The sequence below is a fragment of the Mixophyes fleayi genome, chromosome 2 (genome assembly GCF_038048845.1).
Source record: "Mixophyes fleayi isolate aMixFle1 chromosome 2, aMixFle1.hap1, whole genome shotgun sequence".
Taxonomy (NCBI): domain Eukaryota; kingdom Metazoa; phylum Chordata; class Amphibia; order Anura; family Limnodynastidae; genus Mixophyes; species Mixophyes fleayi.
Window position 1 is genome coordinate 313,386,400 of NC_134403.1, and position 12,040 is coordinate 313,398,439.

The following is a 12,040-nucleotide window of genomic DNA, read 5'->3' on the forward strand; positions in this document are numbered from 1 at the left end:
TTTATTGTTCCTTTAATTATTAGATAGATACACCTTCATCAAATGCAGTTACCTTGCTAATATTTTAGGGGGATAGTATTACCATTTTTTAAAGTTGGGATGTTGTAGACTTGTTAACTGTGAACTACTGCAACCATTTTTTTTAAAAAAAAAAAACAGCACATGACAATAGAGAGAATAGACATGACATTTTTACATGTACCCTAAACTTTTTTGTATACATGTATGACGGTTGTAATGGCTCCTACTCTGATATATAGTCATTAGTGGTTAAATTTGCATACATATTTTTAATTTAATTAAATATAAAATTAAAAAAGTTGTGGTTAGGTAAGAAATAGTATTATTAAATTAACTTCCAGAGAAAGAGTTGAATGTTTAACACTCAAGACAGCAGTTTGAGATAATTTTCAATGGGATTAAACTAAGTATAGCGTTTTCTTTAAAAAGGTATTGATACAACAGGGTGTATTATAGCCAAACAACTTGGGTGATAGGCACTATAGCAGAGGTAAGAATGCCATAATGACTAAACACCCACAGACTGTTCAGCGCTGGCCTGGATTCGCTAACAAGGGTGTTCCCCTTGAAAAATGTAAGCGTGCCACCCCACTATTGACACCCAGGCCAGTGCTGATACCACTAGGGCTCTTCCTACTAGGCAGGGGCTCTGGGTAGTAGGGTAATAGTATGGAAAAAAAAAAAATCAGATTTGTGGAACTACATGTCCCAGGCAGCCATGTTTGCCAAATTATTGTCCCCACGCTGCTACTAGTATAAGTACAAGCACCAGCATACCCACTTAACTAAATAGTAAAATAAAATCACAACAACCTCATTACCCCAAAAAAATATTTATATAAAAGAAACCAACAAAAAATTTTGTTTTGTGGAACTACAGGTCTCAGGCTGCCGTGGGTGTCACGTCATGTTTCCACTTGTGCTTTGACAAGTGCAAACATGCCCTGGCTGCCGTGGGTACGCTGGTGCTTGTACTTATACTGGTAGCAGCGTGGGCACACTATTTTGGGCAACAATGCTGGCTGGGACCTGTAGTTCCACAACATAAAATGGTTTTTTATTTGACTTTTTTACACAAATATTCTTCCTTTATTACCCTACTACCCACAGCCCAGGGTGGTAGGAAGAGCCCTAGTGCTATCAGTAGTGGGGTGAGTGACCCTGGGGGGGGGGTGGCTCGTTTACATTTTTAAAGGGGAACACACTCCCTAGGGAATCCAGCTCAGCGCTGAACAGTCTGTGGGTGTTTAATCATTAGGACATTCTTACCCCTGCTATAGTGCTAATTACCCAGGCTGGTTTGCCCAGTGCTGTTTTATTGAAAATATGGGTTACGCTTTGACATTTTTTCCAGAGTTTTTCTAATTAAACAGCAGTAGGTCGGCTGCACTAGGGTTAAGTTTTAATTTAGGTTCAGAAGATGTACATCTGCATCAGAACACGGTAGCTGTCATGTCTTTCTAGTAAAGGCTGCAACAGAGTATTTCAGCAATGCTACTTTTTTTCGTTTTTTTTTTGAATAAGGTGTACATGAGGGTGTTTATTGTATTTAATGGGTTTTTTATTTTTTTTTATAAAGATTTGTGGTTGTAATGAGGGTGTTGTGCTTTTTTTTAATAATTTGATTTGTGGAACTACAGATCCCAGCCAGCCATGTGTGTAAGAGCATGAAGACACTTTTGGTTCTCAAAGTGGCATCAATCTTTTTTGGGTGCCATGGGAATCCTGATGCTTGTAGTTAGAGTGGTAGCTGCATGGCCACACTATTTAGGCAAACATTGCTGGCTGGGACATGTAGTTCCTCAAATACATTTTTTTTTTTTTTTGGATAAAAACAAAATGCCCATTTATAAGCCCCAGGCCAGGGGTATTAGGAAGAACCGTAGTGCTATCAGCACTGGGCTGGGTGTCCCTAGGGGGGAGGCCAACTACAATTTTTAGGGGACAGCACTCACTAAGGAATCAAGGGCAGCACTGAACAGTATGTGCTTGATTATTAATTATGACAGTGGGATCAAACTGCGTTTCTCTTCCCCTGCTATAGTGCCTATCCCCAAAAAAAAAATAAAAAAAAAAATAAATTGTTTATTGATATACAAAAATAAAGGAAACAATATTTAAGAGTAAAGTCACTTTTGTTGGATGATTATTAAAAAAGGTACTGCAGTGATCACTTTTTGAAACTTATATATGAATACATTTAGGAATAAGTCGTTTTTATTTTATTGTGTATAGTCCTAGAGAAAAAAAAACAAAATAAATGGACACCACACTGCTTCTCTCTGCATATCTTTTTTTCAGTCCAATATCCAAAAGATCCATGTTGCTTTGTTTTTAGGAGATCTATTAGAAAAAAGAAAATTAGGTCAGTATCACTCTATTAAGAAAAATAAATTTGATTTGCATTTCATAAAAAAATTATTAAGGGTCAGCAATATTGTCAAAAGATTTCAGTTATCAATTGACATATCCAATCACATCACTCCCTTACATATAAATGCAATACAACAAATACATTTTTTTAAAGTATAAAAAACAATTATACTCACCATGATGTTATTTTTCACTTCCTTACCCATTTTCTGAAAAGCTAGATTATATCCTCCTTTGGGGCCAGGTACACAGTTTGCCATCATTCCTGTATATATAATAGTACAAGAACATTATTTTTTTTATAAAATACACACATCAATTTTAGCATTGTAAAAAAAATAATACTTACATGAAAAAAAATCTTCTATTACACGTTGACGAACATGAGTTGCAAACTCCTCCATCTGACCAAGCTCAGGCGAAAGGTCCAAATCCAAACTAATGTCTGGATCAATTTCAACCTCCAATTGGTTTGCAATACAAATATTGTGAAGAATACAGCAACCAATAATTATATCGCAAACTTTGGAGGGTGAATATAAAAGCACACCGCCGGACCGGTCTAAACAGCGGAACCGGCTTTTAAGTGTACCAAAGGTTCTTTCTATTACACCCCTGGTACGAATGTGTGCTGATTGGTACCTTTTTTCTGAGGAAGATACAGGGTTGCTTAAAGGAGTCAGCAACCAGGAACGATTTCCATATCCACCGTCGCCTTAAAAAAACACAAAAAAAAAAAAACATTTGTAAAAACAGTGACACATCATTACATTTTTTTAAGGGTTTACAACTGTAATACACAATTAACAAAAAAAAAAAAATACAAAAAAAATTTACCAAGCAGCCAGCCATCTGGAAAGGATCTTGCTTCGAAATTACGCAATAAGGACGACTGTTGCAGGATGAAGGAGTCATGGGATGAACCTGGGAAACCAACAACAACATTAGTGATTTTTTGCTTAGCATCACAAACCATCTGAACATTGATGGAATGGAAGTGTTTTCGATTACGAAAACATTCTTCCATTCGACGGGGTGGTGTAAGGGCAATGTGGGTGCAATCAATTGCACCCAGCACATTGGGCATTTGAGACAAAGCGTAAAATTTAGCTTTGACCTCACGCCACTCATTGGCAGACTGCGGGAAATTAATAAACGTTGCAGTGTGCTTTTTGAGGGCATTTAGGACCTGGAACAGGATCCTAGAAAAAGTGGGCTGGGAATACCCGGCAATAACTGCCAAGGTGGGCTGAAATGTTCCTGAGGCAAGAAAATGCAAAACACCAAGCAGTTTGGCAAGTCCAGGGACTGCACGGTTACTAGGGTAACGAGGTTCCAGGTCCTGTTTTACAATCTCATACAGATTGTAAATTGCAGAGGACGATAGGCGATATAGTCTTCTCACCTCGTCCTCGGCCAATCCATCAAGCAAACGCCTGTTGCGGTACAGACGCGGCCTGGGGATCCTAGTCCTACTTGCCACACTGGACAATGCAGCCATTGCCTGTCCACCATTCTCTCCCACAGCCTCTCCCTCTTCCATACCCGCATTCACATCACAAACATCAACATTCTCACCAGACACTCCCACATTTGCAGCACCTTGCATTTCATCCAAAGCAGTCTCCTCCATACATGCAGCATACATGTACATCCACACTGTGTCCACGAATGGCTCCATTGAAATGAGACAATAATTAAAAGGGGTGAATTTGAAACTAAAGTATTTAACTATTTTTAACAAAAATTGTAGGGGAAATGAATGTTTGTGCAGGGGATGAATGGACCTGTGAGATGCACTATTTTTATATGATATTAAATTGGTGTAAGTGATTAATTTATATGTTAATTTTGCAAACTTGACAGACAGACAACACCAAGCACAAATACAATACTTATCTTTAGGAAATCCTGGATAATCCACCAACGAACACTACTGGAAAATGCTCAGAAAGATTGGTATGCACAAAAAAAACACTGAGGCAACAGTCAGTTCACCACAGAGCTGATCACCACAACTGTACACTCAAGTGTTTGGAATGAAAAAAAAAAAAAATTAGTTTAAATAAAATAGGACTGCACCACTTATGGGTTTTTTTAAAGGGGGAACTTTGAAAAAATATTTCATTATTTACACTGTATTTTTGTTAATAAAAAAGTTATTTTACGTTTTCAGGTTGTTTTAATTAACTTTTACACCTAATCTTCAGTTTAATATCTTTTTTTAATAACTAAAAAAAAAAATCTTTTACTTTGAGCAGACCAAAGAGGTGCGAGATGAAACTGCAGATTTTACTTTTTCACACTCAGCGTTAAAAAACAATTGAATAGCTTTTCCCGCTGAGCGTTCGCATCCAGCCTATACTTTAACATTGACAAACGGTTAGAGCGCGAAAACACCTTTTCGGTAAAAAAAAAAAAAAAAATAGAATTGAGGGAGAAGTTTCCGCGCTCGAAAAAAAGGAAAAATAGCTAAAAAATGACTTAACGCGCTCGAACTTCAAAACTCGCTAACAATTGAATACCCCCCCTAAAATAGATCTCTCTAGTATGTTATAAACTTATAGGTACCTATATTACTACTTATAGGTGCCTATATTACTACTTATCTAATACTTCCTATACGATAATATTTATATAAATCTATATACAATATCTATCTAAAGGACCTCTATAAACTTTTAAAATAGCAATACAGTCCTTATTACTCAAATACATATCTCTATATGAATATGCAGCTTTATCACAAGGCAGTTGGAATATAGGCCCAGTCCAATCACATGAACAATATAAGAAACATTGGTACTTATCAGCCTCTCTCTTTGCTCTTCTGTTCATATCTCTCACAGCAGCCCAGCTTATAGTGTCTCCTGTTATGGCATCTTCCTCTGTCTATACAGCACTGGTCTCTCTCATCACTGCTCCATCCCTTGTTCAATACTGTTTCCTCTTCTCTCCTCCATACTCCTCCTCTTCCAACTGCTATACATCAACTGCCAGATTTAAGTCCATCATCTCACACTTAACTGTCACTTTTCCCTCGCTCCCTTGGTCTCTGTGATGTCACTGTGAGCAGAGCTTTATCAATCCCTGACATTAGTGCACATGTACAGGCCATCATGTCCGCCGGCATTACACTTGAAAACAAAAGATAATCTGGGTCAATGCTCAGGTTTTCCTATCAGAAAGTGTTAAATCTTCTTGTAGGTTCTGGAATGGACATATTTTTTTCTCTACCCACCAGTCGGAAGACAAAAATGGGGTTTCACCAAACAAAGCAGGAAGAGCTAAACCTAGTGTGAATTCTTTGTTATATATGAGTTATGTTAGTGGGGATAGGAGGAGAGATGTATTCTAGATCTCAATGTTTTCCACTGGGAAAGAATTGGTATAATCGTAGGGTGTGAGGCAAATAAGGGGTCCATTCAAGGCTTTTCATAGGTCTAGCTAGATGTTTTTCTAGTTACCCGCTGATTTAACCTGTTCAAATATGTCTAATTCATGGCTCTATTGAGATGGACCACCTGGTAGTATGCTAGAGAATCTGGTAAATGTAAGCCACCTACATGTTTTATATGTTTGTCTATAAAATATTCCATGTTTGGGCAGGACATTTATTTTGATCATATTGATTCTCTCCAACAGGAGATGCTTTTTGATCACCAGTGCTTGATGTCTGATCATATATCTGCTAATTTGGGAGTAACATTGATGTTACAGAGATAGTCTATTTACATGGTAAGTTAGGTTCCCAAATATTTAATTTGGGAGTTGGGCTATTTGACGGTAAAAGCAATTTGTAGGCCTTTGTATGTGTTGCTACATTGAAATTGAGTGCTACTGATTTCGGATAATTGATTACCACATTTAATAACAACTTAAATGTCTGAAATTCTAAAAAAACGTTTAGGTAGTGTGACCACTGGGTATGGTAGCCAGTAAGTCATCTGCAAAAAGATCAAGCTTTTGCTCCATCTCCCCCCACATGAATCCTAGGAATATCAGGTTTGGGACGTATTGCTCTTCCCAGGGCTTCCATACATACGATTAATATTAAAGGCTATGGGACAGCGCTGCCTCGTACCATTGGTAATGTTAAAGGTGTTTCATAGGGTATAATTAATCCTTTTTTTCATTTTCATGCAAAGATAAGACTTTTGATAGCTAGAAAGGGCCCAAGTACAGAAGCTTAAGCAACCTCCTCATGAATTGCCAATCAATTCATCCAAACACCTTTTCTGAATTGGTGGAGTATTGTTGGTGTATCAAGTCTATGATTTTGGTGGTGTTGTCTCTGGCTTCTCTGCCTGGAACAAAGCCCAAATGGTAGCTGTGGATTATGTCTGCTAGTGTTTCTAAGTTAGTAGCAATCATTTTTTATAGCAATTTAAAGTCTATATTTAGCAGTGAAATGGGTATATAGCTCGAGCACTGGATTCGATACTTGCACAGTTTGGGAATAAAAGTAATATGCATTTTAAACTCTTGGGGAATAAAAGTTGGGTGGTTGTGACGTCACTTAAAGCTTGCAGGAGGCTAGGCATGATTCGCTTTTTGAAAGTCTTAGAATATGAGATTGTAAACCCATCCGTGCCAGGGCTCTTCCCAATAGATTTTGCCTCAATTGCCACATTGAGTTTTATGAGCTTAAAGGGTAATTTTAGTTGCATTCCTATTCCTTCTGCATTGGTTGGCTATCCTATACTTTCAAGATATGTCTATTGTTTTGGAATCTGGTCTCATACTGGGAGGGGTGTAGGGGTTCTGGTAAGCTTTACAGTTTAGTTTAATATTTATGAAATATATCTGCTACTATGTTCCCTGGTCATCTTTTATCTTAGAGATGAAGATTAGAGAATGTTGTTATTGTAATACTCTTTCCAACATCTTATCCGGCTTATTCTGCCATTGAAAATATTTATGCCTGCACTTGTGGAATGGCAATTTTATCTTTTAGAGAAGCTTATTCAGTGTCTCCTTCATATCCTTTAATTCCACAAGTGTGCTATTGGGGAGAGGTTGCCTTGTGGTGTTTTTCTAGCTTATTCATTTTCAGACGGAGATCCTCTTTTTGTTTTTACTTGTTTTCCTGTTTGTTTTGCAAAAAATTATACTTGGGTTTTCCAGAGAGTTAAGGATGATTGTTTATTTCCAGATATTTTTCATCTGCAAATTAAATTTTAGGTTTATAAACTGGGTGTTGTATTAGGAGTACAGTCAGTCGACAGAGACCCCATCCTGGGAGGGATTTAGTGACTAACAGTGACATGTAGATACTTACAAAAGGTCCCTGGTTGGAAGTCTAAAGAGAAGAGTAGAGGAGATGAGTTGAAATCCCCGCAAACTATGATAATGCATCAGTGTAGGTCCTCTTTGTTCTAGAATTGTTGCAATGAGTGTTGGTCCTTGTTAGGACCTTAAACATTAGAGTAAAAAGTTGATTGAAGTCTTTTATTCACTGGGGAAGATATACAATCTTCTTCAATAACCCAAGACTTAATTTCTGCAACATGGAAATGCCTTGATAAAACTATGGCAACTCCTGCTGCCTTTCTCTATGGGTTGTTATCTGCAACATGGAAATGCCTTGATAAAACTATGCCAACTCCTGCTGCCTTTCTCTATGGGTTGTTACTCAAATATACATTTGAAGAATTGAGGCTACCAGAACCTTTGGCCTCTCTGCTTAAAATGGATTTCCTGGATGAAACCTATGTCAATCCTGTCTGATCAAAGGGATCAATGGATGCTTCCTCATTATATGTATCCACCCACTGGAATCTAAAGGTTTCCTTGCTGGAAGGTACAGAGATGTTTCAAAATCTAATGAGTAACGTGCACATGATGTGGGAGGAAGGGAAAGGAGTGAACAACGATAATAGGCAAAAAAAAAAACAACTGTGACTTCTAAAGCATTTACAAAACACTATAACAAATAAATCAAATTATCAAAAGTAAATGTCCTGAGCCACAGCAAAAGTAAATGGCATTACTAGTAAAAAAAAAAAAAAAAAAAAAAAAAATCCACTTGGAGTATATGTGGACAGCTAAAGTACTGAGCAACGCAATATACTTTATATATGCGGCCCTCCAAAAGGACTGCACATTACCCTTAATTTCAGTAATAAAAAAACAGCCCCAAAACAGACACCCCCACATCACTAATCCCAAAATGTAGCCTCAAGCTTCAAAACACCACTATATGCCGCTTGCTCCAAAATAGCCCTACATGCTCTCAGAATCCCAATGGTCACAAAAAGCCCTCACATGCCCTTAGATCCCACATGCCAGTTAGTCCTCCTCACATGCCCCCCTTCCCCCATACCACTCAGACCTCCCCCACACAAGCCTCACATGCCACTCAGTACATGCCCCTTGCGGGTCACTCACACCTACCCACGTTTACTTGCACAGCAGGAGGCAGCGCACATGGTGCAGAATGCATTTCTCTAATTTCTCCTCCTCTGGTTAGTGTACTGTTTGATCTCCCTCCACTGTGCACAGTAGGTCACATGACATAGAAGCCAACTGCTCACAATTAGTCTTATTCCCCACTTTATAACAAAGCAGAGAATGAGGCAGAACAGGAGCAGCCATCTGGGGGCCAGTTGAGATCTGTTGCTCACCACTGCTGTAAAGCATTGAGGAAATATAGTTCCCTTAGTATTAGGAGAGCTTGCTGAACAGTGCAAATGGTAAGCATTTATGTAGATTGTCTGAGTATGTTTGTATCAACTGTATCAGGGATAAAGAAACACTTTTCAGATCTTTTAGTAGTCCCTTTCTAATCAGAAGTAGTATTGCAGTAAGAGCACTTAAGCGTGTTTACGCAAGATTTGTGTTCATCTAACCCCATCAAGGGCTGGGGATGCAGGGCAAAGATGGTGGATAGACCTAAATGACAAGTCCAGCTGCAGACTGGTAGGGTTCCTACTTTGAGTGTTCGCGAAGCAGATAGGTCACTCACCTGTTTAGTGAAATCCTGTGTTGTCCGCCACTCTTGATTGTCAGTAACCCAGTTTAGGATTTGTGTGGTTAGATAGGAGAATCTTACGCCACAAGATGGTAACAAAGCTTCTCTATTGCAGGCTATATTCTGGTGCTTAATTATCAATGAACATACAGATCAGGACTAGCTAAAGGTACAAACATTTCTGCAAATCCATGTCCCTGCTGACACATAAAATATTGGTCCAAGTCTCACTGTGACAATATTCTTGGTGAAAGAAAGGATTAAGATTTACACCAAACCTTGCCCCCTCCCAATAACTCTATTACCTTGGGTATGAGTATCAATACATTATAGAACTGGGAGTGAGAGAGTTACTAGATGTTAATTTGCACATGTGTAGTATTCCATAATGTGCCAACGAGCAATAAATATCTCTCATAAGGCTCTGCATAACAGTGAGTCACCTAAAAGAGTAGACAATTAAGAAAATGTAAATATACTAAAATGTTTTTAGATCTATTTGCCATATAAAATGGAGGCTAGTGAACAAGAAAATATTTGGTGCAGATTATGTAAAAAAAAAAAACAAAACATGATTTTCTGACTAAGAATCTGTGGCCTAAAATTGTATATCTGAAATATCTAATTACGCTTGTAGTATAAACTGAATAATAACTCAATGAAGCTTGTCAGCAAATAAATACGAGGAATTATTACAGATAATTGTGTTTTCTTTAACTCCGCCATGGCAACAGATACTAAAGGGAGTTTGGACACAAAAGAAGACACCTGGGTGGTATTATGCCACTCCTCCTTCAAGAGTCTTCTGATTTTACCCAAGCTATGAAAATATCTTAAAACAATATATCATGAATACAAGCAACTTGGGATGGAGAGTATGCAGCCATGGAGGATTTCAAGGAAACACAATTAACGGTGATAATTCCTTGTTTCCTTCTCCGTGACAGCGGACTCCAAGGTGTAAAATCCAGTTACTTCAATAGGTGGTCCCTTTACTGGATTAATCATTAAAATTTTGTGAGATCAGATTTTTTATTTTCACTCCTCTGTTTATTACTGCACTCAGCACTTAAACTGAACCCCGCATTTGCTTAGGTTTGTATATAGAGAGAAAGAAGAAAAAGGAAATACTAAGAAACAAAAAAACACCCTGCTATACACAATGCTTTAAGTAGAGGCAGGTGCTTTCTCTGTCCAGGATGCTTCCATTCATTGCTTTAGATAAATGAGTCGAAAGCAGGGTGCAAGTGAAAATAAAGTTTATGCCCACTTGGTATCCCCTCTGTTCCTCATACTGTATTACATGTCATTTACTATTGCATTGAATGTATGGGTTTCTTAAATGTCACCAGGTGGCTTCTGTAGGCACCCCTACTTTCTCTAGCATGTCTCCCAAGAGTGCCACCTTCACCTGGACATCCAGTTACTGAGAGAGGTTGGGCCAGCTGCTGGTTTAAGACTTACTGGCACTCACTCTAGGGGCACCACTTTTGCCCTAAGACACTCACAGTTAAATTTAGGGATAGGACATAGACATGAGAGTTATCTTTTATAGCCAACAAATGGGTGCCCTTTGATCTTCTCCATCTTTATCCAGACTTTCCAGAGCCCCTATTTTCACAGGGTGCCTGGCGAGGCTCAGTGGTTGCCCTCCATTATGTAGGTACACATCTCTGGTAACCATCCCATGTAGGATTAAGGCCCCAGAGGCCACACCACCATGTGAAGTGGACCAGGCTTAAAAGGGGGGAGCCTGGACTCTGTTTTACATTCTACTTCAGAAAGGCTGACTAGGGTTTACAACTCCTACTGGACTAGTCTATCACTGCGCCTGTTTGGATATCAAAGTCTCCAAAGACTTAACTTTTTGTAGACTTGCCAAAAGTAAAAGGTCATTGATTTTGCTCCCTGCCGGCAGAGTAGTGAAACATGTCTTAGTGTCAGTGCTCCGGAGGAAACGGATTATAGCTCTTCTAGGCTAGGAAAGAAGCAGAAAGGTCCCTGTGCTGTGAACCCCAGGCTTTTGCCAATTGTATTGTACTCATGTGTGGTCTGTAAACATACATATCAGTTTTTGATATAAAATGAAAGGGTAAACTTGTATGTAGTAGTTTACCCCAAGTGATTTCAAACTCAGAGCTACCCTTAGCGAACACATGGCTGCCTCAGACAAAAAAAAAAAAAGTTATACACAAGCCTGAAATCCTCACAGAATGTTGTTGCTTTATAGACTCTGGATTTTCCACTTTCTCAATCTTAAAAGCCTCTTGAATGCAAGATGTAACATCTTGCAGTAGTGGTCCTAGTTGCAGCTTGTCTTTTAGTTTCAGGCAAATAAATATATTGCTCTAGCTATGTATATATATTTGGGTAGAAAGGTAGATTGTTTCCTAAAAAATACTGTATCCTGATGAATTTTAAGAAAACGATGTTCTGCCTGAAGAGCTTAAAAGGTCTGACACACTTTGCTTAAGTAATCATCACTAAAAAGAACGCTTTACAGAAAATGTCTCTAAAGCTTCTTATTCTTAAAGAACCTCCATTTGACCACCATCCTTTAAAGGACATCTAAGACTGGAATCAGATCCCATAGTGGCAAAGGCTTACAGGCGGCTGGTCTTCTATTCTTTGATGCCTCATAAGTTGGCGCATTAATACACAAAAATTAGCGAT